Here is a 20,900-nt window from a genome sequence, read left to right as displayed (position 1 = left end):
CTTCCAGCGTCTGGTAGTTGTTGGCGTTCCTTGGCTTCCTTGGCTTGTAGATGCATCGCTCCAATCTGCCTCCTTCATCACATGGCGTTCTGCCCTCATGTGTCTATGTTTCTGCGTCTCTGCTCCTCTTCTTATAAGAACACCAGTCATGTTGGATTCAGGGTCCACCCTACTCCAGTATGATCTCGTCGAAATCTAATTACATCTGCAACAACACCATGTCAAATAATGTCACCTTCTGAGGGACTGGGGGTCAGGACCTCAACATATCTTTCTGGATGACACAATTGAACCAGTAACAGTGAGTAATTGAAAAACACTGTTTTTGTGTTTAACCCGAGATGGATAAATGAGGGAATAAAATGTAAAATTCACATGAGCTAAAATGAAGACCCTCATGCCTGCTGTAGGCTGGACCCCAGACATCCTTAGCCTTCCTCTGCTTTGGAGGGCGCTTAGGGAAAGAGCTCAAAAGCCAGAGTCTGGGGCCAGAAGACCTCATTTTGTCACTTATCTTGGGCAGAAAAGAGCCAAAATACGTAAACCTGCAGTCAGCAGGTATGATGTGCTCACAAGCACACATGTGGGATGATTTGAGGGCAGACAAGATTGTGGGTGTCCTTTCTGGGTTATTTGATTCCTAGGGGCCTGCACTTCTCATTTTCTTTGAGCTAGGTGACAGCTCTGTAAGTTGTAGGAAACTTAGAGAATGCAAATGATTTGTCTATACATGTGCTGATGAATTTTGTCCGGAGGAATGGCACTGACTATCGCCCTGTGAATATCAACCAGTTTTGCATCAATCTCTAAATCTGTTTCAGCATCCCCAATTGCCCCTTTATGCGTGCTCTTTGAATCTTCCTTTGAACTGGTTATAACATACTATTGGTTTCCTCATTCAATGATGAGTTAAAGAAACTTAACCTGTCCATTTCTTATTTTCTGAGCTTCATGACCTTCACAAAATGATCTTTTTACAGGGGCAACAAGGTAAAGCATTTGAACGGACAAGTTCCCGGCAAGTTGAGAAACGTATGGTCACAAATGACGGCAGCCACGACCATAATGATCCTATCAAGATGCAATACCTCCAGGGAACTCTGCCGTATCCAGCGTCATCTCAGAAGGATCTGTCAGCTGCTCAGGCTGAGTGATCAGCAAGGGACAAATCTTCAGGTGGCCGGCAGGCTGCGGGGAGGCCAGACGCCCCCTCGGCCCTCACAGAGGGCTGTATTTCAGCTCCACGAAGTGCAGAGAGATGAGGTTAGGTCTGAAAAATAAACGGGATCATAAAAACCTCCCCGCTGGCAGTGTGGTCGGGCCTTGTGCGTGCCAACAGGCTGGAGCCTGGTTGCCAAGACGTTGCTGACAGCCCTGACGGGTGGAGGTCCAGGCCGAGGCCTTGGAGAGGCTGTCCAGCCCCACGAATCCACCTGCCCATACAAGCACAGCCCGCCTTGGGCCTCTAGGGCTTCACCTTCCTGCTTCTCCTCCCAGATAGAGGAGTCAGAGCCCCTGCTGCCCCACAGAGCAGACGAGTCTGTGCCATTGATGACCCGAGAAGGCATTTCTGTCTCAGGACTGAAGCGAGGGCAGGTCCTTCGAGGCATTCTAATTCAAGATACCCAGGGTCTTGGTCACCTGCTGCTACTCCCACCTGAGGCCATCCTGCAAGGCTCCACAGCTCAGGAGAGGATGTGCCAAGCCTGAAAGGTGAAAACATCAAGAACGCTTCATCCACGACGTTGCACAAGGAGCCTAAGCTTGGGTGTGAGGCTGACCTGGGTTCGAATCCCAGCTCTCTCCCTTGCCCGCTGTGTGACCTCAAGGGAGATGCTTGATTCAACTTCCTCAGCTTATAACGGAGAATAACAATCGTGTGCACCTGGTGGGTTGTGGGATTACCTGGGAACGTAGGAGACACGCCTGGTTCGGAGCAGACTCTACCTAAATATTGGCTCCCTGGCTGTTCCCTCCTGTAGGATGGAAACAGAAGGTCCGATGTAGGCTCTCAAAGCACTAGATTTTGCCACGTTTTACTTCTGGCTCTGACACAAACTTACTCATGTCTGCTCTCTGGGTCTTTAAAATAAGGGGACCTGAACAAGGTATGGAATTCCAGCATTCCACCTTGCCATTTTTCAGGACATGGGAAAACTGAGTTGTTTTCTAAGGAATGACTGCAAAATTTCAACAGAAGCTGTCCCGACTCTCTTTTCCTCTTGACCCTCCCCAGAGAGACAGGAATGTCTGGGAGGGGCAGAGCAAGTCTGAAGGTGGCTCCTCAGACTTACCTGCAGAATTTTCTAAATCCTCCACCTGCAGAATTTTCTAAATCCTCCGCTGCCCTCCAGAAAGCAGACAGAGTCTCGGCTGCATTTCCAACATTCTGCCTCCAAATGGAAGAAGCTGCATTGAGGGGAACTGCTTCCCCTCATTAAGATGCTCGGCCATTGTCAGACATCCCAGGGCAGAGAGTGGGCTCTGCAAAGCACGTATGGGGAGTCAGCTGTCCCGGAGAAGCCAGCTAGCCGCAGGTCAGTGTGGGCAGCTGGGCTTATTATTCAAGGGGATGTAATTCGCTGGCCTGGAAAGTTCACTACCTCCATGAAGGAATCAGCCTCCCCGTTTCTGCCAGATGATTAAAATATTAAGTGAAAAACATTGCTGAGAACCAAAGGGAACCAGTGCAAAACGTGTCCTGAAATAACTCCTGGACTGCCCCTCTGACAACTCTTCACCCCGAACTTCTGGTAGCAGCATCAAGTTCAGGAAAGGCCCAGGAGTGCCATTTCTTTCCCTCTCCTACGAAGACCATGCTTTTTCTGGAAGACATTTTCCCCCTTGACAACTGTTCTAAGAATGCAAGGAGGGTTCTTATTTTCTTCTAAAAATTATGCCTCCAGACTGGGAGCTGTGCTAATGCGCCTGCATCAACAGCTAAGCAGAGTCGACAAGACGCTGCTGATGTGAAAATCTGAGAGCGCGGAAGGGGTGGATTTGGAACTGCAACCCCACCCCAAGGTCCCTCTCACGAGCTATTTCAAGTGCATTTGAAGTGATTCTGTTCATTGGAATCCATGCATCTCCCTGCCTCTGAGGAACTGGATAAGTTCTGCACTGACCCTTCTTCTGAGGTCTGTAGAAGGCCACGCTTCTGGTGGGGGGCCAGGAAGACATTATGTTAATGTCCTCAAGGTCACCTCTGGCCCTCAATTTATGGTCTGTGCCCCCTCCCATCTCCTCCCAAGCACACCCTCTGTTGCTCGGACCTGGACTCCGCAGTTTCTACACACACACACACACACACACGGCATGGTACCACTCATGCACGACATTTGTGTGTTTCTAAATTTTTAATGGGGTAATTGGAGTCAGGGAAGAAGTGCCTGGGCAGAGATTACTACCTGTTCACCACAATAGGCTCCCTTCCTCTGGGCACATAGACTACATATCCCACCTGCCCTTACAGTGTAATTTGATCATGTGACTTGAGTTCTAGCCAATGGAAGGAGAGCAGAAGTGAACACGGCTCAGTCTAGGCATACAAAAGAATATTTTCTGGCATTAAAAAGAAACAAAGTACTGACCCAAGCTGAACCTCAAAAACATTATGTCAGGATGAACCTCAAAAACATTATGCTCAGTGAAAGGCACAAGAGACCACATGGTTTTATGGTTTTACATACATGAAATGTTCAGAATAGGCAAATCTTGTATGGTTTTATATACATAAAGTGTTCCGATAGGCAAATCTATAGAGATGAAAAGTAGATTAGTGATTGCCTACTGGGTAGGAACAGTAAATGGATACAAGGGATCTTATGCGGGGTTAATGTGGAGGGGATAGTAAAAATGTTCTAAAGTTACTAAAAAAATTACTGAATGATACATTCAATGAAATGGGCAAATTTTATGATATACAAAATATACCTCAATGAAGTTGTTAAAAAATAAATAAAAGAAGTGAGCATGCCATTTCCAGGACTGGTCTGTAAAAACCTCCCACATGTTTTGCTCCAGGCCCTTTCCCTTCACCCTGGCTGATGCAGACAGTGATGGAGAAGAGACAGAGGAGCCTGGGTCCCTGAGTGACTACGTGGAGTACAGCCACACCCACCGTGCTCATCTGTGAGCAAGAAGTGAACTGCTCTATGCTGAACCACTACTTGTTTGAATTTTGTTCTTACAGTAACTTCCTTACACGAATTTGTACAGAGAGTTCCAGGGCAACCACCGTATTTCCATCTGAATGGCATTCTGGTTCTTTGGTCACTACCACCACTGGAGCTGTGTTTCTTCGCCAGAAGCCCTTCATTTTCCTCACATGTCACCGGGTCCTCTCTTCCGCTTCACCCCTTCCCCAGTACCTCTTGAATTGCCTTCAGGAACTCCAGGTCCTTCTCTCTCAGTCATGCAGAGCATCCAAGTCAGTAGATGACCAAGCATGGCAGGTTGTTTCCAGGGCAACCATGGGAGAGAAAAAGGAGGTGAGGAAATTATCCCTGTGAGTGCTGGGGGTGGGGGCTGAGCCCTTTGTGGGGTGCGGGAAGGTGGGAAACTTATGGCGTCAGACTCTACCAAACTCTGCTGCCTTTTTCCCATCTCAAGCATCCAAGTGTTCCTGCATCTCCAGAACTGAGAGGGCAAGAGGTTGGTAGGAATCAAAAACCTTCTTTGAGTTATAAAAGAGAAAAGGTATTGAATATTAGCATGGAAGAGATATCGAAACAAAGAAATACCTCCAAGCTACAAGGATCTATGTACAACTCTATGGTTGGAGCCCAGACTTGCTCAGCTTTGCTCCTGCCCATCAAGTCCTAGAAGGCATCCTGCACGGATCTCTTGTACAACAAGCCAATATTTTATAATAATATAAATGGAATATAACCTTTAAAAATTGTGAATCACTATACTGTACACCTATAATTTATATAATGTACATCAACTATACATCAACCAAAAAACATTTTTAAAAATGTCTCCAAGTGTGCATTTTATCTGCAATAAGCAAAACAATTTTTTCAAGCATCATTGAAAACTGTGGAGGAGACAAATCCTGGAAAGTTTCTGGGGCAAAAGCAGTGACAAATGGGAGCTAATTTTACAGGCCTGTTGTTCACTGAAGGGATGGGTATTTTCTTTATTTGGCGCGCTGACGCTGTCGGGTTCCGACACTGCAGAATCCACCCCCACGTACAACACGCCTTCCTCTCCTTTCTGCCGGCACTGCCTAAGAGCACGCCTCACCTAGATTACCGAGCCCTCGCTCTGCTACGCCTGCTTCCTCGCTTGTCTCCCCAGCCCACTCTCCACAGCCACGCTCACAGCCAGGCTGCTCTCCTCCTTACAGCGCTTCGGGCGCTCCTGCACTGGTGCAGTGCACAACCTGCCCGTCCGTACCCTGTGGTCCTGGGTGTAACACAGAGAGGCTTTCAAGCTCTTTGGGCCCCCAAATCTCTGTGACCTCACCTGTCACCATGTGTGGCAGGAACCTTCTGTCTAACCACTTAGAATCCCCGACTGTGCAACGGTGTGCCTCTAGACCTTTCCATACCCTGTTCCTTCTGCCTGGAACTCCTCCCACCTCCCTTCCTCACCCAGGTATTTCTCACTCGCCCTTCAAATCTCAATTCAGCATCCTGTCCTCCACAGGGTTGCCTCTGTCCCCCTCACTCAGTCCTCTGCGCTCCTCGGGGCGCGCTGGGGACTGTCCTGTGTGCTCCCTGAGGACAGCCATCGTGTTGGGAGATGTGAGCTGAGGTTGCGGCCATCCCTGGAGGAGCCAGAAGTGGAGTCACAGATGGTTCCGCCTCAGCCAGGAGGAGCGCCAAGAGGGACACGCTGAGGGAAACTGAGGAAAGGACGAGGGCCCTGGGGCAGGCAGACTGAAAGGCAGTTCAGCACCGGGAAACCGGAATAAAGATGGCAGATTATTGTCGAAAATGTTCACCGTCCCCTTCCCCTCCCCACCACACCTCTCGTCTCCGCCCACACCTTTCCTGGACAATGCCCACCAACCCCTGCTCACTCCAGGGCCTGCAGGTCACCTGGTAGAAGTGTCCTGGCAGGGGTCGGGGGTGGCAAGGGTTAATACAGGCAGGTCGATGCCAGCCTCTCTGTTGGCCAGTGGGAGACGGTGCAGGCCTAGGAGCTGACCCAGCGAGGTTGGTGTAATACAAAGCAACAAGAACAGGGCCGAAATAACCAAGGTTAAGCGTACAGCTTAATCCCTTTGAAGTGAGATGCAGAACCCACCTCAGCTGGAGCCACAATATCCTCTCCTAGGACCACAGGGCTCTTGGCTCCCAGGCACCGGCAACGAACATCTCAGAGAGAGCATCCTTGTTTACCTCCGAGAGACAATAAACCAGCAACGAACATCTCAGAGAGAGCATCCTTGTTTACCTCCGAGAGACAATAAAACCGCATGATCACGGAGATTCCAGCACAGTCATAGAGATCACCCGAGAGCAACTCTGCTGGAATGATTACAGTTCTCCAGATGGGTCTTTGACACAAAAGGTAAGATCATTGGATTCTCTCTGAAGGGAGAGCTTGTTTCTTCTGTATCCACACAGCAAATACCCACTTGAGAGCTCAGGCCAGGAAGGCTCTGTGGGTCAAGTAATAACAGCCCGGGGGATGTAGGAAGGGCCGCACAGAGAGAGCTGGCCAGGACAGTCATGACAGCCCTTCCTTAGGGAGCCAGGCGCCTTGTTTTATTATTTTATTTTATTTTTTAATGGAATGGCTGAGTTAAAAGCTTTTGGTTCTATACTGGGTTTCTAAGTTGAGCTTTTTTTTTTTCTTTGAATGAGAAACAGATTACAATGAAGGCATTTTGTTATGTATATTAAATGCAGACAAGTCCAGAGAAAACAAATGAAAAGGCAGACATAACACAAGCTTGTGCATCAGTGATCGCATGCATATGCATTAGCTCACGGTCCCTTAAAATAAGCCAGTTTCTCCAGCCTTTCATTACGCAGAGAGGGGAGTATTTTCCAAACACTCTCTCAATTAAGGAGAAATGGCTCTGGCAGAGCTCTCCCCTGACACAGCCCTTCATTACGTGCTCCTTTCCTCCCTGCCCACTCTCCTTTCTGTGTGAATTGACTAGTTCTTCCCCTCTGGTATCTTGTTCCTCACCAGTTGGAAGGAAAAAATACTTATTATCTAAACAGGTCACAAATAAGCAGACGAATATACTGATTAAATGCAAGGGATGTGGAGTTAATCCAGGTACAAATGTCTCTGCCACTTACTACTGGGCAAGTGACTTCACTTCTCTAGCCTCAGTTTTCTCATCTATAAAATGGGGATAAGAATACGAGGATTAAATGGAACGATGCCTGTGCAGGGATGCCTAAATAAGCATATAATATATGATTATATTTTATAAATTGTGCACACTGAGTGTATCACTTACCCCAGAGAACTCAGTGTCTTGGGCTGAAAAGGGGTCTTAGAGATCATCTCTCCTTACAGGAGAGACTGATCTGGGGGGCAGGGGACTCACTAGGGCAGTTGGAAGCCAATTCTTATTGAGCACATACTGTGTGCCTAGCCCTACACTCAGCATCTGGTCCTGGTGATTCTCCTCTTTCCAGCACTCTGTGCTCCAGGTAAAGGCATGAGCCCAGACTTGCTCAGCTTTGCTCCTGCCCATCAAGCCCTAGAAGGCATCCTGCAGCCACTACCCCTGCACACCCCCATCCCCCGATCTGGGACACCCTTGCAAGTGACAGAACTCCACCATTATCATCACCAAAAAAAGGAATTTATCATAAAAATACAGGTTGAATTATGAACTCCAAGAACTAGAGAAAAGTCGGGCTTCTGGAAGAAACAGAACCAGGACTGGTGTGCCCTTGGGGACCCAGGACACCTCCAATTCCCTGGGTGCATCTGTGCCATTATCTACAAAGCACCAAGAATGGTACCAAATGCTTTACGTGTATTATCTTATCTGATCCTCCCACAACCCAGTGTTCACACTGGGAAACTGAGGCACAGAGCAGGTACTGGCTTGCCCAATCTCTCCAACCCATCCATCAGGGAGCTGGATTCTGAACCACAGCCTGACACCGTTTCACTCCGATTGGGCCAAGTGGGTCAGGGGCTCCCAGCACTGGACCAGTCAGCATGGCCTGGAGGTGGGGAGACACAAACAGCTGGAAGTGGCCCTAAGGACAGAGGGTTCTTCTGTGAGGGAAGAGCCAGGAAGAGACACAACGTGACCCACTCCACTGTGACCCTCTGGTCATCCTCTGAGACCCAGCAGAGAAAGCTGTCCTCCAGGGAAGCAACCCTCTTCCCAGCCTGGAGCCACCATCGTGCCCACTTTTAGGACAGTGCCTGGCACACAGCAACCCCCGCGACTCCCATGGGGCCCTGAGTCCTATGTGAGGGTTTCCCTGGTGGTCTCCTCACACCCGGCAGAGATGCCAAGAGGCCTGAGAGTGTCGGGTCGGACCCATCTCTGTCCCCAGAGACTGCACAAGCCTGTGCACAAGGGCTGCTCAGCACAGGAATGAATGAATGAATGAATGAATGAATGGTTCCCCTTCCATGTCTCCCTTCCCTCCACACATATCCCCAGTTTCTCTCTGTTCAAGCCCCAGTCTGACAGGGGCACAGCCAAAATTGGAGAAAGGGGGACCAGCAGGCAGGATGGCTGCTCTGGGTAAGTCTGAGGCCCAAGCCACACACCTGGTCCATATGAAGAGGGCCCACTGATGAAGAAATCGGGGAGGGGCAGAAGGAGGGGGCCCCAGCAACCTCCTTCCAGAAGGCCTTCAGACGCTCCTCTCCTTTGCCTACCTCCCAGGGTTCTGCCCTACAAAGCAAGCCCCCGTCCAAGCTCAGGGCCCCCCACTGGCCGTCGACTCTTTCTCCAAGGACCAGGTGTTCACAGAGCCTGCCAGTCTGGCCTAGACCCCTGATCTCCAGCCAGCAGGAAGCAAGGAGACCCCCATCCACCCGTCACAGCCTCTGGTCTGCAGTCCTTAGCTCCTTCCTTGCCCTGGGTATGTTGAGTTAAGACAGGCGCCTTCCAAAGGCATGGAAATTCTTTCTTCTTCTTTTTTCTTTAATGAAGCAAACCAGATGGAAAAGAGAAAACTTGAAATGTTTTAAGAATAAAGACTTTTTTGTTGTTGCTGTTAAAAGAAAACATGCTCATTAAAAAAAAAAAAAAAAAATTTAAGCAATATAAAAAGGACCAAAAGATCTCTTCAAAGTTAAGGGAGGAAAGGAGTATAAAAATTGTAAGAACTTGAGGTTATTATATTTTGATATGATAGTAGGTTTCATGTTTGACTTCCTGCTATGAAAGATGAGGGAAATTCCACCTTTCTCTCTCCTCCCCTTCAAATTCAGTTACTGGCATCCTTGTTTACACGGGCCACATCCAGAGAAGAATGAACCCTATGCTCACCACCAATCCTTTTAGGATGGTGCCTTGTTTCTGAGATCTGGAGTTTGATTCCTCAGGGTTCTGCCAAAAGAAGCTTTTAGGAACCATGTGCTCATGCTTAAAGATGTCTGTTGTCTTTCTATCCCAGGGAGCGCTGGGTCACATTTCCTTTCCCTGCCAGCTCTGCAGATCCTGGACACCATCCTCAGGCACTGGACACTGTGGGGGAATTTTTGTCTTGTTTTGTTTTGTTTGGCTTTGTTGTTTATAGGATTCTGCCTTTGTATTCAGTAGCTAAACATGGTTATGATTCAGAATTGATCACTTTGTGCTTTTCTTTTTCTGGGATACAAGGACTTTGTTGAATAGAAGATTTGAGTCCTTCTTCTGGTGAGTTTACTTCTCATATTCCTTTCATTCTGTACTCTTCTCTAGAAGCACCACCATCCTTCTCCTTCCATATAAATCATCTCCACAATCCTTTTGGCATCTTTGAGCAGGTTTGTTTTGCATGGTTTTGTCAAACTTGTGTTTTGAGGTTTTTGTTGCTTTGAATGAGGTTTCCATCTCTGTAATATTTTATTTTTCTTTCCCACTTGTTTCCTAAGATCCGTCTGTCAACTTGCCTTTCATCTCTTTCTGTCGTTACACAATCTCTTCCTTAAAACGTACACAGATGTCAGTGGAGCTCAGTTTTTCAGCCCTTTTTGTCTGTAGTTTCTTTGGATTGTGGAGGATTCATTTGATCTTTCCCCGTCCTTCTTTGAGCAACCCCTCCTCAGAAGCATGTTATTCATCTGACTTTTTCTTATATCCCTTTCCTCCTTGTTTGCTTTCTTGCTGTATCTATGCATAGGTTTTATGTGGATTCCTTTCTGTTTGTCACTGAGCTTGATGGGCTCAGCTATGTCCTGAAAACATAGATGTGGGTAGGAATAAAAGGCATGAAAGCATCTAATCAAGTCCAGCCTTTTCCTGGGGCCATGACTCTGCCCATGACTCATGCCCAAGAAGCAGTGTGGCTCTCCACCCTGCCCCACCTGCAGCATTTCCCTGAGTTAGGAAGATGGTCACAGACAAAACAGTGGCAAGAAGGTGTGGCCTCCTCCCCACGCCCCACCCCCTGGGCCTTTGACCATGCCGTTCACTGAGGCAGGACACCAGAGGATGCGTGCATTGGAATGGAGGGAATTACCAAGGGGGGTGGGGTGGGAAGGGTCAGAGCTCTGTTTTGGCCACTGTCTGGACACACTCACTCTCCACCCAGATGAAGACATCACATCAACAGTTGAATTTAAGAATTATTTCTTTGATCATTTTCTTCTCTCCACTTTCTTTGCTATTCTCTTTCTGGTTTTCTTCTGCAGATATTAGACTTTCTAACTTGATCTGCTAATTTTCTTATCTTCTCTCATCTATGTTTCTTTTTTTTCCTTTTTTCAAATTTCTTCTGACTCTTCTATGGATTGTGTACATTTATTTCTAACGTATTTTTCATCCCCGAGAGTTCTCCTTGGGGCTCTGCACTGTGATGTGTAGTGTGGCCACAGCTGTCCCCAGCCTCTCCTCCCTCTCTCCCTTCCCATACGTGGCTTACCCTGGACCACCTCTCATGCGCACATGATCACCCCCAAGCTCTTCATAGTCTATGGAATTCCCCCCATCATGCAAATAGCCTCCCTTGGCCGTTCCGTGGGCCTAGAGGTGCTCATCCAACCAAGTGACCCACTTGGGGGAAATGCACTCAGGAAGGAGACCAGCGCAGGCCCTGGAAGTGCTTTGGGGCAATTAGGACAGGGACCTCCAGGATTCTGAGAACTGGAGCCTCGCCCAGAAGGAAGGGGACACAGGCTCCAGATGGGCATGTCAACTTGGTTTTTGGACTCTTTGACCCTCTGGGGATGGACATGGCCAAAGGAAGGCCAGGGAGGGGTAACACAGAAGATTCAGAGCAGGCCAGCTCTCGGCATCTTAGGACATTTTCTGATCTCACTTGTGTCTGGGACAAAGGAGAGAAAACTCTTCTCCATCCCAAGCTCAAAGGAACAAACTTCCACAAAGGTTTTGTTGGTCCCAATCTTATAGTATCATCTAAACCCTCCCAATTTGTCCCCACCTGCCATCACCGTGATAATGCACATCTTCCAGGGGACAGAACTGAGGAGACAAGAGGGAAGCTGTGGGGTTCGCCTTTTAGGGGCACCACCTTCTACTCAGACGTGCCATGCTCTCCAGCACAACCACTTAAGTCCTGATCTCCCATAGCCCAGAATCTCCTGTCTTCTTGATGCCTAAAGCCCGTATGTCAAAATTCCAAGTTATATCAATATATATTCTAGCCAGGGAGACAGTCAGCCATCTAATTAGTTGTTCTCAGCCTTTAGGATTTCTGGAACCTGTGCTTTTAATTTTTTTTTTTAACATCTTTATTGGAGTATAATTGCTTTACAATGGTGTGTTAGTTTCTGCTATAAAACAAGGTGAATCAGTTATACATATACATATGTCCCCATATCTCTTCCCTCTTGCATCTCCCTCCCTCCCACCTTCCCTATCCCCCCCCTCTAGGTGGTCACAAAGCACAGAGCTGATCTCCCTGTGCTATGCGGCTGCTTCCCACTAGCTATCTATTTTACGTTTGGTAGTGTATATATGTCCATGCCACTCTCTCACTTTGTCCCAACTTACCCTTCCCCCTCCCCGTATCCACAAGTCCATTCTCTAGTAAGTCTGCATCTTTATTCCCATCTTGCCCCTAGGTTCTTCATGACCGTTTTTTTTTTTTTTTTTTTTTTAGATTCCATATATATGTGTTAGCATACAGTATTTGTTTTTCTCTTTCTGACTTACTTCACTCTGTATGACAGTCTCTAGGTCCATCCACCTCACTACAAACAACTCAGTTTCATTCCTTTATATGGCTGAGTAATATTCATTGTATATATGTGCCATATCTTCTTTATCCATTCATCTGTTGATGAACACTTCAGTTACTTCCATGTCCTGGCTATTGTAAATAGAGCTGCAATGAACACTGTGGTACATGACTTTTTTTGAATTGTGGTTTTCTCAGGGTATATGCCTAGTAGTGGGATTGCTGGGTCGTATGGTAGATCTATTTTTAGTTTTTTAAGGAACCTCCATACTGTTCTCCATAGTGGCTGTATCAATTTACATTCCCACCAACAGTGCAAGAGGGTTCCCTTTTCCCTACACCCTCTCCAGTATTTATTGTTTGTAGATTTTTTGATGGTGGCCATTCTGACTGGTGTGAGATGATTTCTCATTGTAGTTTTGATTTGCATTTCTCTAATGATTAATGATGTTGAGCATTCTTTTTTTTTTTTTAAAGGAAGTCTTTTTTTTTAAATTTTGGGTTCATTTATTTAATTAATTAATTTATTTATGGCTGTGTTGGGTCTTCATTTCTGTGCGAGGGCTTTCTCTAGTCGTGGCAAGTGGGGGCCACTCTTCATCGCGGTGCACGGGCCTCTCATTATCGCGGCCTCTCTTGTTGCGGAGCAAAGGCTCCAGACGCGCAGGCTCAGTAATTGTGGCTCACGGGCCTAGTCGCTCCGCGGCACGTGGGATCTTCCCAGACCAGGGCTTGAACCCGTGTCTCCTGCATTGGCAGGCAGACTCTCAACCACTGCACCACCAGGGAAGCCCCTGTTGAGCATTCTTTCATGTGTTTGTTGGCAATCTGTATCTCTTCTTTGGAGAAATGTCTATTTAGGTCTTCTGCCCATTTTTGGATTGGGTTGTTTGTTTTTTTAATGTTGAGCTGCATGAGCTGCTTGTAAATTTTGGAGATTAATCCTTTGTCAGTTGCTTCATTTGCAAATATTTTCTCCCATTCTGAGGGTTGTCTTTTTGTCTTGTTTATGGTTTCCTTTGCTGTGCAAAAGCTTTTAAGTTTCATTAGGTCCCATTTGTTTATTTTTGTTTTTATTTCCATTTCTCTAGGAGGTGGGTCAAAAAGGATCTTGCTGTGATTTATGTCATAGAGTGTTCTGCCTATGTTTTCCTCTAAGAGTTTGATGGTGTCTGGCCTTACATTAATTCTTTAATCCATTTGGAGTTTATTTTTGTGTATGGTGTTAGGGAGTGTTCTAATTTCATTCTTTTACATGTAGCTGTCCAGTTTTCCCAGCACCACTTATTGAAGAGACTGTCTTTTCTCCACTGTATATTCTTGCCTCCTTTTTTTTTTTTTTTAAATTTATTATTTATTTATTATTTTTATTTTTGGCTGTGTTGGGTCTTCGTTTCTGTGTGAGGGCTTTCTCCAGTTGCGGCGAGTGGGGGCCACTCTTCATCGCGGTGCGTGGGCCTCTCACCATCGCGGCCTCTCTTGTTGCGGAGCAGAGGCTCCAGACGCTCAGGCTCAGTAGTTGTGGCTCACGGGCCCAGTTGCTCCGCGGCATGCGGGATCCTCCCAGACCAGGGCTCGAACCCATGTCCCCTGCATTGGCAGGCAGACTCTCAACCACTGCGCCACCAGGGAAGCCCTCTTGCCTCCTTTATCAAAGATAAGGTGACCATATGTGCGTGGGCTTATCTCTGGGCTTTCTATCCTGTTCCATTGATCTATATTTCTGTTTCTGTGCCAGTACCATACTGTCTTGATTACTGTAGCTTTGTAGTACAGCCTGAAGTCAGGGAGCCTGATTCCTCCAGCTCTGTTTTTCTTTCTCAAGATTGCTTTGGCTATTCGGAGTCTTTTGTGTTTCCATACAAATTGTGAAATTTTTTGTTCTATTCTGTGAAAAATGCCAGTGGTAGTTTGATAGGGATTGCATTGAATCTGTAGATTGCTTTGGGTAGTAGAGTCATTTTCACAGTGTTGATTCTTCCAATCCAAGAATAAGGTATATCTCTCCATCTATTTGTATCATCTTTAATTTCTTTCATCAGTGTCTTATAATTTTCTGCATACAGGTCTTTTGTCTCCTCAGATAGGTTTATTCCTGGATATTTTATTCTTTCTGTTGCAGTGGTAAATGGGAGTGTTTTCTTAATTTCACTTTCAGATTTTTCATCATTAGTGTATAGGAATGCAAGAGATTTCTGTGCATTAATTTTGTATCCTGCTACTTTACCAAATTCATTGATCAGCTCTAGTAGTTTTCTGGTAGCATCTTTAGGATTCTCTATGTATAGTATCATGTCATCTGCAAACAGTGACAGCTTTACTTCTTCTTTTCCAATTTGGATTCCTTTTATTTCTTTTTCTTCTCTGATTGCTGTGGCTAAAACTTCCAAAACTATGTTGAATAATAGTGGTGAGAGTGGGCAACCTTGTCTTGTTCCTGATCTTAGTGGAAATGGTTTCAGTTTTTCACCATTGAGGACGATGTTGGCTGTGGGTTTGTCACATATGGCCTTTATTATGTTGAGGAAAGTTCCCTCTATGCCTACTTTCTGGAAGGTTTTTATCATAAATGGGTGTTGAATTTTGTCGAAAGCTTTCTCTGCATCTATTGATATGATCACATGGTTTTTCTCCTTCAATTTGTTAATATGGTGTATCACGTTGATTGATTTGCATATATTGAAGAATCCTTGCATTCCTGGGATAAACCCCACTTGATCATGGTGTATGATCCTTTTAATGTGCTGTTGGATTCTGTTTGCTAGTATTTTGTTGAGGATTTTTGCATCTATGTTCATCAGTGATTTTGGCCTGTAGTTTTCTTTCTTTGTGACATCTTTGTCTGGTTTTGGTATCAGAGTGATGGTGGCCTCGTAGAATGAGTTTGGGAGTGCTCCTCCCTCTGCTATATCTTGGAAGAGTTTGAGAAGGATAGGTGTTAGCTCTTCTCTAAATGTTTGATAGAATTCGCCTGTGAAGCCATCCAGTGCTTTTAATTTTAAGTTAAATCAGGGACTGACATTGGGTTGGAAGCTTAAAACAAAAACCAAAATAAAACAGAGCAACAACAATAACCAAACTTCCCTCCACCCATTGCCACGGTCCCATTAAAGAACGCAAGTCGAACCGCAAAGAGAGCGGAACAGCGTACTCTCAGTGTGGAGGGTATTACTTTAAGCTGAATCAACTTAGCTTTGTGAAAAACTCATTATATTTTCTTTATTTTTTACATTTTGCCTTAGACCAGGGAACACTTGCTTCTTTCTTCATTTTTTCCACATAGTCCAATGTTTGGAAATCACTTCTTTAAAGCACGTAATGGGAAAAAAATTAAAAAGCCATTATGTTAACAGAGTCATGCCAATGCCCAGATTCCTAAGGCAGTGGTGGGAGCACATAGAAAGAATGGAGAAGGACTAGATTTGAAAGCTCTGGTCTTGGACTTGACTTGTTTCAATTCTGTTTGAATATTCAGCCTCTGTGGGCTCAAGACAACCCCTGATACAGGCAGGTACCTCTCTTGCACCTTCTTTAAATCCAAGCTCATCTCTCCCAGGTAGAGTCTAGACAGAAAGCTCTTCTTTCCCCTGCCTGCAATGCCCTCCCTTCGCACCTTCCCAAAGGTGCTTTGGAGGCCAGCCCGGGTCCTCCCCCCAGGGAGCCCTGGGACCACCCTCTCCACTTAGCCAGTCCCTCTTCCTTCTCAACTACCTCCATCCCGTCTCACATCCCTCACAAGGGTGTCCACTGGTCTAGAGCTAATGAGGATGTCACTCACCTTCCTCTAGGAGAAGGAGGGGAGGGGCATACTCAGGCTTAGGCTGCCTTCTCCTCCCCAGGTGGACTTGGGCAGGGCTGAGCATGGCTGAGCTCTTAGACAGGAGCAAGTGACCTTGAGCCTCAGACTAGGTTGTAGCTCAGGCTCCTCGACACAGTTGGAGACCAGACTGAGCTGCCCTGGCTGTCCCGCCTCCCCTGCTTGGAGGTGGTTCTCTCACTTTAATCCTCACCCCTCCCTGGTGTGTTTCTGCAAAGTCTCTGGTCACACTCCAGCACTGCCATTACTGCCGATGCCATGTCTATAAACATGACGGTCCTGGGGCTATATTAAGATTTTATGAGTCTCTTTGTAAAAACAGATTAAGAGATTCAGTGTGAAATTCTTCTCCTTTTTAAAGTTTCCCCTTCCCCTCAGCTCCCATCAGGCACACCCACCCTGGCCCCAGTTGGCTTCTGCTCTGTGATTTGCAAATTAAAGTAAATGCTGCTTTTTCTGGAAAGAGATGGGGTGGGCTTCCCTCCCTTCTCATCCAGTGTTACTACAAGATTGGGTTCCCAGTCCCATTTTTCTTGGCACACAGGCATCAAAGAGGCTTTCTAACTGGTGTGCTTTTCCCTCCCCAAAGCAAGCACGGCTCAAAAGCCAAGCTGCACTGTGAGAATGTGCTAGGATGGCCAGCTGGCCTTGCTTGCCTGAGACACCCCAGGTTTCAGCACTGAAAATCTCGTCCGGTAAACTCTGGGTCCCAGGGAAACCTGGGAAGCTTTGTTGTCCTAGAATAAAGGCTTGTTGCAGAATCATCAAATGTTAGAGCCAGGAAAGCCCTCTGAGCTCCAAGGATTTCCAAATGATAGAGAGCTGCAGAATCCTTCTTCCAAATGAAAAGTTACAGGAAGAACACTAAGCGAACAGGCTGGAGCGCCTCCAGTGGACAGAGGGCAGGAGCCTGCAGACCATCTCACCTCCACTCTGTGGTCCTGGAAGAATAAGGCATCAGCTGGGACACTAGGACTCCTCTGACATCATCCAACCCCTACCCGGCCCCCAAGAAGCCCAGCGGCCCCAACTCACCCCAAACTGGATGAGAAACCGCAGCCCCAAGAGGGAAACGCTTCCCCGTGGTTGGAGACAGTGGGGCTCAGACGAACTCCTCTTCCTTAAAAAGAGGCACCGAGATGCACCAGCCCACACCCTTTGCCAGTGCCCTCTCCAACCTCCCACGCATTTGCTCTCTAAATTTGGAACAATCCATGGGCTCCAAAGCCAGTCTCCGAGACACCACCACCTAAAACCCTCACACACACATACCACCTGCGCCGTGGCCATTTAAGGGAGGCCAGCCACCCCACTCCTCAGGGACTCTGACCGGCCACGGCTTGGTTTGAACAGATGGAAGAACAGGCAGTGCAGGGGGTGTGGTCTGCGTGTCTATGCTGGGCTGTCCACGCTCTGCGTCTCCAAGGTTAATATCCACCTTCTTCCAAAGGCCGTGGGTATTTATAAGCTTCTGCTCCCACCTGGTACCCAAATCTTCATGTTCTCCCCGCACGAAGCCTCAGCACGGTGCTGGGTCTGTTCTCCCTGCACTTCAGAAGCGGCTCCTAGCTTACCCTGAACCTGGAAACCTCCACCCTGAGAAACGGAGTCCACTCCCTGGCCAGCCCGGCAGAGCCTCCATAACAAAACGTGGCCTGATTCTCAGGTTTCGGGGGGGGCTGGGCCAGCCTGCGCATCTCCCAGCCTTCACTGTGCTGGCACTCAGTCACGGACCCTCCTGCCCTGGAGGGGCCCTGGGCTGGGGGGCACCCCTCGGGCTGAACCTGCAGCTACTTCCGGGCAAGAGCCGGCTTTCTTGGCAACATGCATCCAGGGCTGACAACCTCCTCCTCAAGGGCTCTGAGCAGGGGCGCCCCCTCTCCATCTCCCCTGGGAGTCCTGCTCTCCCCACGGGGCCGGCTGAGGCTGCTGTCTCCCTGAGAAAGGTGCTTAGCGGTAAAAGATAAACGAGGCACATTAGAATTGTCAAGAGTTTATTTGAGCATACATTGATTAAAATCAAAGAGGGTTAGGAGCGCTCCACGGACAGGAGCAAGGGGAGAGGTTTTCATAGAGAAGATGTGGAGACAAAGCAAGGAAGTAATGTGACTGGCCACAGCCTGCCTTATTGGCGAAAAGCTAGTCGGCTGTTTGGGGTCGGTTGTTCTACGTCTCATCTTCTCCTATTCGAGTGCATTGACCCTGGCTTAGGTTTCGGCCAGCTTACCTGGGCTACCAGTCTAACGGCCTCCTTGTTTAATTACTTTTACATCAGTGACATGAACCTTTAATTCCTCACTCTAACCCTCAGATGGGCAGCACCTGTGAGCGGATGTCATAATAAAATAACTGTGAAGAAATCTCAGAGATTTCTTTTTATCATTACAACACCGTGAAACAAGTTCTGTTTGTAGGTGGAGAAACGGGGGTCCTGATCTGGCCGAGCGCCCCATCCACCTCCCCGCGCATGCGTGAGTGCCACGTGCCTGACCCGCCCACGTGCTCCGGCATGGCCGTCTGGCGCTCACGGGCACCGGCCACCAGCGCCGGTTCCACTTTCTAGTCTGAGGGTAGCCTCTGCGACTGGCAGAGTCCTCGCATCACCCCTCCCCCAGCCCATGTCACCCATGACCCCAGGGTGTCCCTACGATGAATGACTCAAGCAGGGAACGTGGGAATCTGTTTCTCCCCCCTTGTCCCACAGCCACTCCAAAAGTGGCTTCTCTCCACCCCAGGCTTCCTTTTCAAGAGGGTCGGAGCTCCTGCTGCGGCTTCCGGATTAACCAGAGGCTTCCTGCGGGCCTGGGTCCGTCTGGTGCTTTGCCACTTGCAGGGAAATCGGTACCAGAGATGGGGGCCGAGTCAGCAACGGAATAGAAGGAAGCCCCTGGGACCGCAAATGGGGCTCCAGAGGCCCCGGTGAAGCCCCCAGCCCCGCCAGGGGCTGGGAATCCAGGCCAAGCCCCTCCCCCCCACCCCAGGCCTGTTTCCTCCTTGTTAAATGGAAGAGCCAGACCAAATCACGTCCCCCTCTCTGCGTCTAGCCTTCTCTTTGTAATGAATATTTCAACTGATCACATGAGTCAGAGGAAACTAAACAGAATGAAGATGATGAAACCAGAAAGGTTTGGAATTGGAAGTCACACAATGCACACACACCGTGGGATCATTCCACCATAAAAAACCGATTGAAACGTGGTCCAACTCAGCAGGGGCCAGCCCGTGTTGTTTAAGCAGAGAGGGAACAGGAGCTGCTTGCAGTGAACTTTGTTGGAAAGAATGGCCTGCCCAGGATGGGGTGGGGTGGGTCGGGTCTCAGGGGCAAACACCGGCTGGGCGACTAAAGGGGCCTCGTGCAGGGTCCAGTTTGGGTCCAGTGACCCAAACGGAGGACGCTGGTGCCCGGGCATCATGGCATCCTCTGCCTCATCCAGGCCCCGCCCACCTCTGGGCACGGCTGAGCCCTGGAGGAGCATCCCCTGCCAGTGCCCTGTCCATCAGGGTGGGCAGTGGGGAGGTTTCCCAGCTCCCGGTAGCTCTCAGTAGCTTTGCATATCTCTGGGGACTTCTGGAACGATCCAGACCTATATACAATTTCAGGGTCTCCTTACTTTGCCAGCGTCTGGGACTGAAATTCAACCTCTAAGCATTTAAAAGAAGCAAGAGGAAAACTCAATCCCCTTTCCTTCCATAGCACGCTGGGACAGAGCTTTGCGGTTTAAAATCTCCTCAAAGAAAATACAGCAGCTGCGGTGGATGGAGAAGCCCAGAGAGCCAGGAGGGGGGCAAGTGTTGCCCCCTCTGCCTGCGGGCTGGCAAAGCCCAGGCATAAGCGGGTTTCTGGTTGGTGAGTGGGTCAGCCCTGGCTCAAAGTGTCAAGTGGAAAAATGGAATGTTCCACAGTTTGAGAAGACTTTATATCTATTGTGAATGAAAAATGTTGCCTGCCATATCAGTAAACAAGGGCTGTTGCAGCCATCAAGCCACTGCCGCCGCCCCCAACGCTGAGCCCTCAGGGGACTCAGGACGGGAAAGAACAGAATACCGGCCCTAGACAGCTAAGGTGCATACCAAGGAAATGATTTCAATGAGTCCAGACTCTTGCATCTTCCCATACACAGAGAAGTGTTAAATGCATTAACTTGAGATATCTGGTTTTCTTTTAATTAACAATAATCTTTGGATGTTTCGCCTACCCAGTATTTGTTGCAAAATCCCCTATATATCCTGGCTCTTCCCTTACCTCTTCGGAGCAGTCCCTCTGAGCGATGTAAGAGGCTGCATCCTGGGCTTAAGTCCTCAGTTTGGGCTGCCAAATAAAACATAGTTCTCAACTTTTAGGTTGTGCTTTTTTTTTTCAGTCGACACTATCCATCCATCTCTCACAGATTACATAACATGTACTCTTCTAAGCATTTCTCAAATGTTAACTGATTTAGTCCCATTTTACAGATGAGAAAATCAAGGTGTGGGAAGCTGAGGTCCCTTTGCTACTGGTGGAGCCAGGAGTTGAGCCCAGGCAGGTCTAGAATGAAGGCTCTGCCCTCTGTGCCAGGCTGTCTAGGCAGCTGGGGGCTGGAGCCGAGGTGGGCAGCAGAGCTGGCTCAGGGCTGCCGCGTGGGCTCAGCACCTGGAGCTGGCTAAGAGACACAGACACAGTGGCGACCAAGTGATTTGGCCTGAAAGGACAGCAGGAGGGAGGGAAGGAGGGAGCCAGCACTCTCACAAGACTCCAGCCCAGTACCCCAGGCCCCAAAAGCCAGGCCAGCCAGGACCAGTTGGTAGTA

Source organism: Balaenoptera ricei, chromosome 16, assembly GCF_028023285.1.
Source record: "Balaenoptera ricei isolate mBalRic1 chromosome 16, mBalRic1.hap2, whole genome shotgun sequence".
NCBI lineage: Eukaryota > Metazoa > Chordata > Mammalia > Artiodactyla > Balaenopteridae > Balaenoptera > Balaenoptera ricei.
This window is presented reverse-complemented; position numbering follows the sequence as displayed.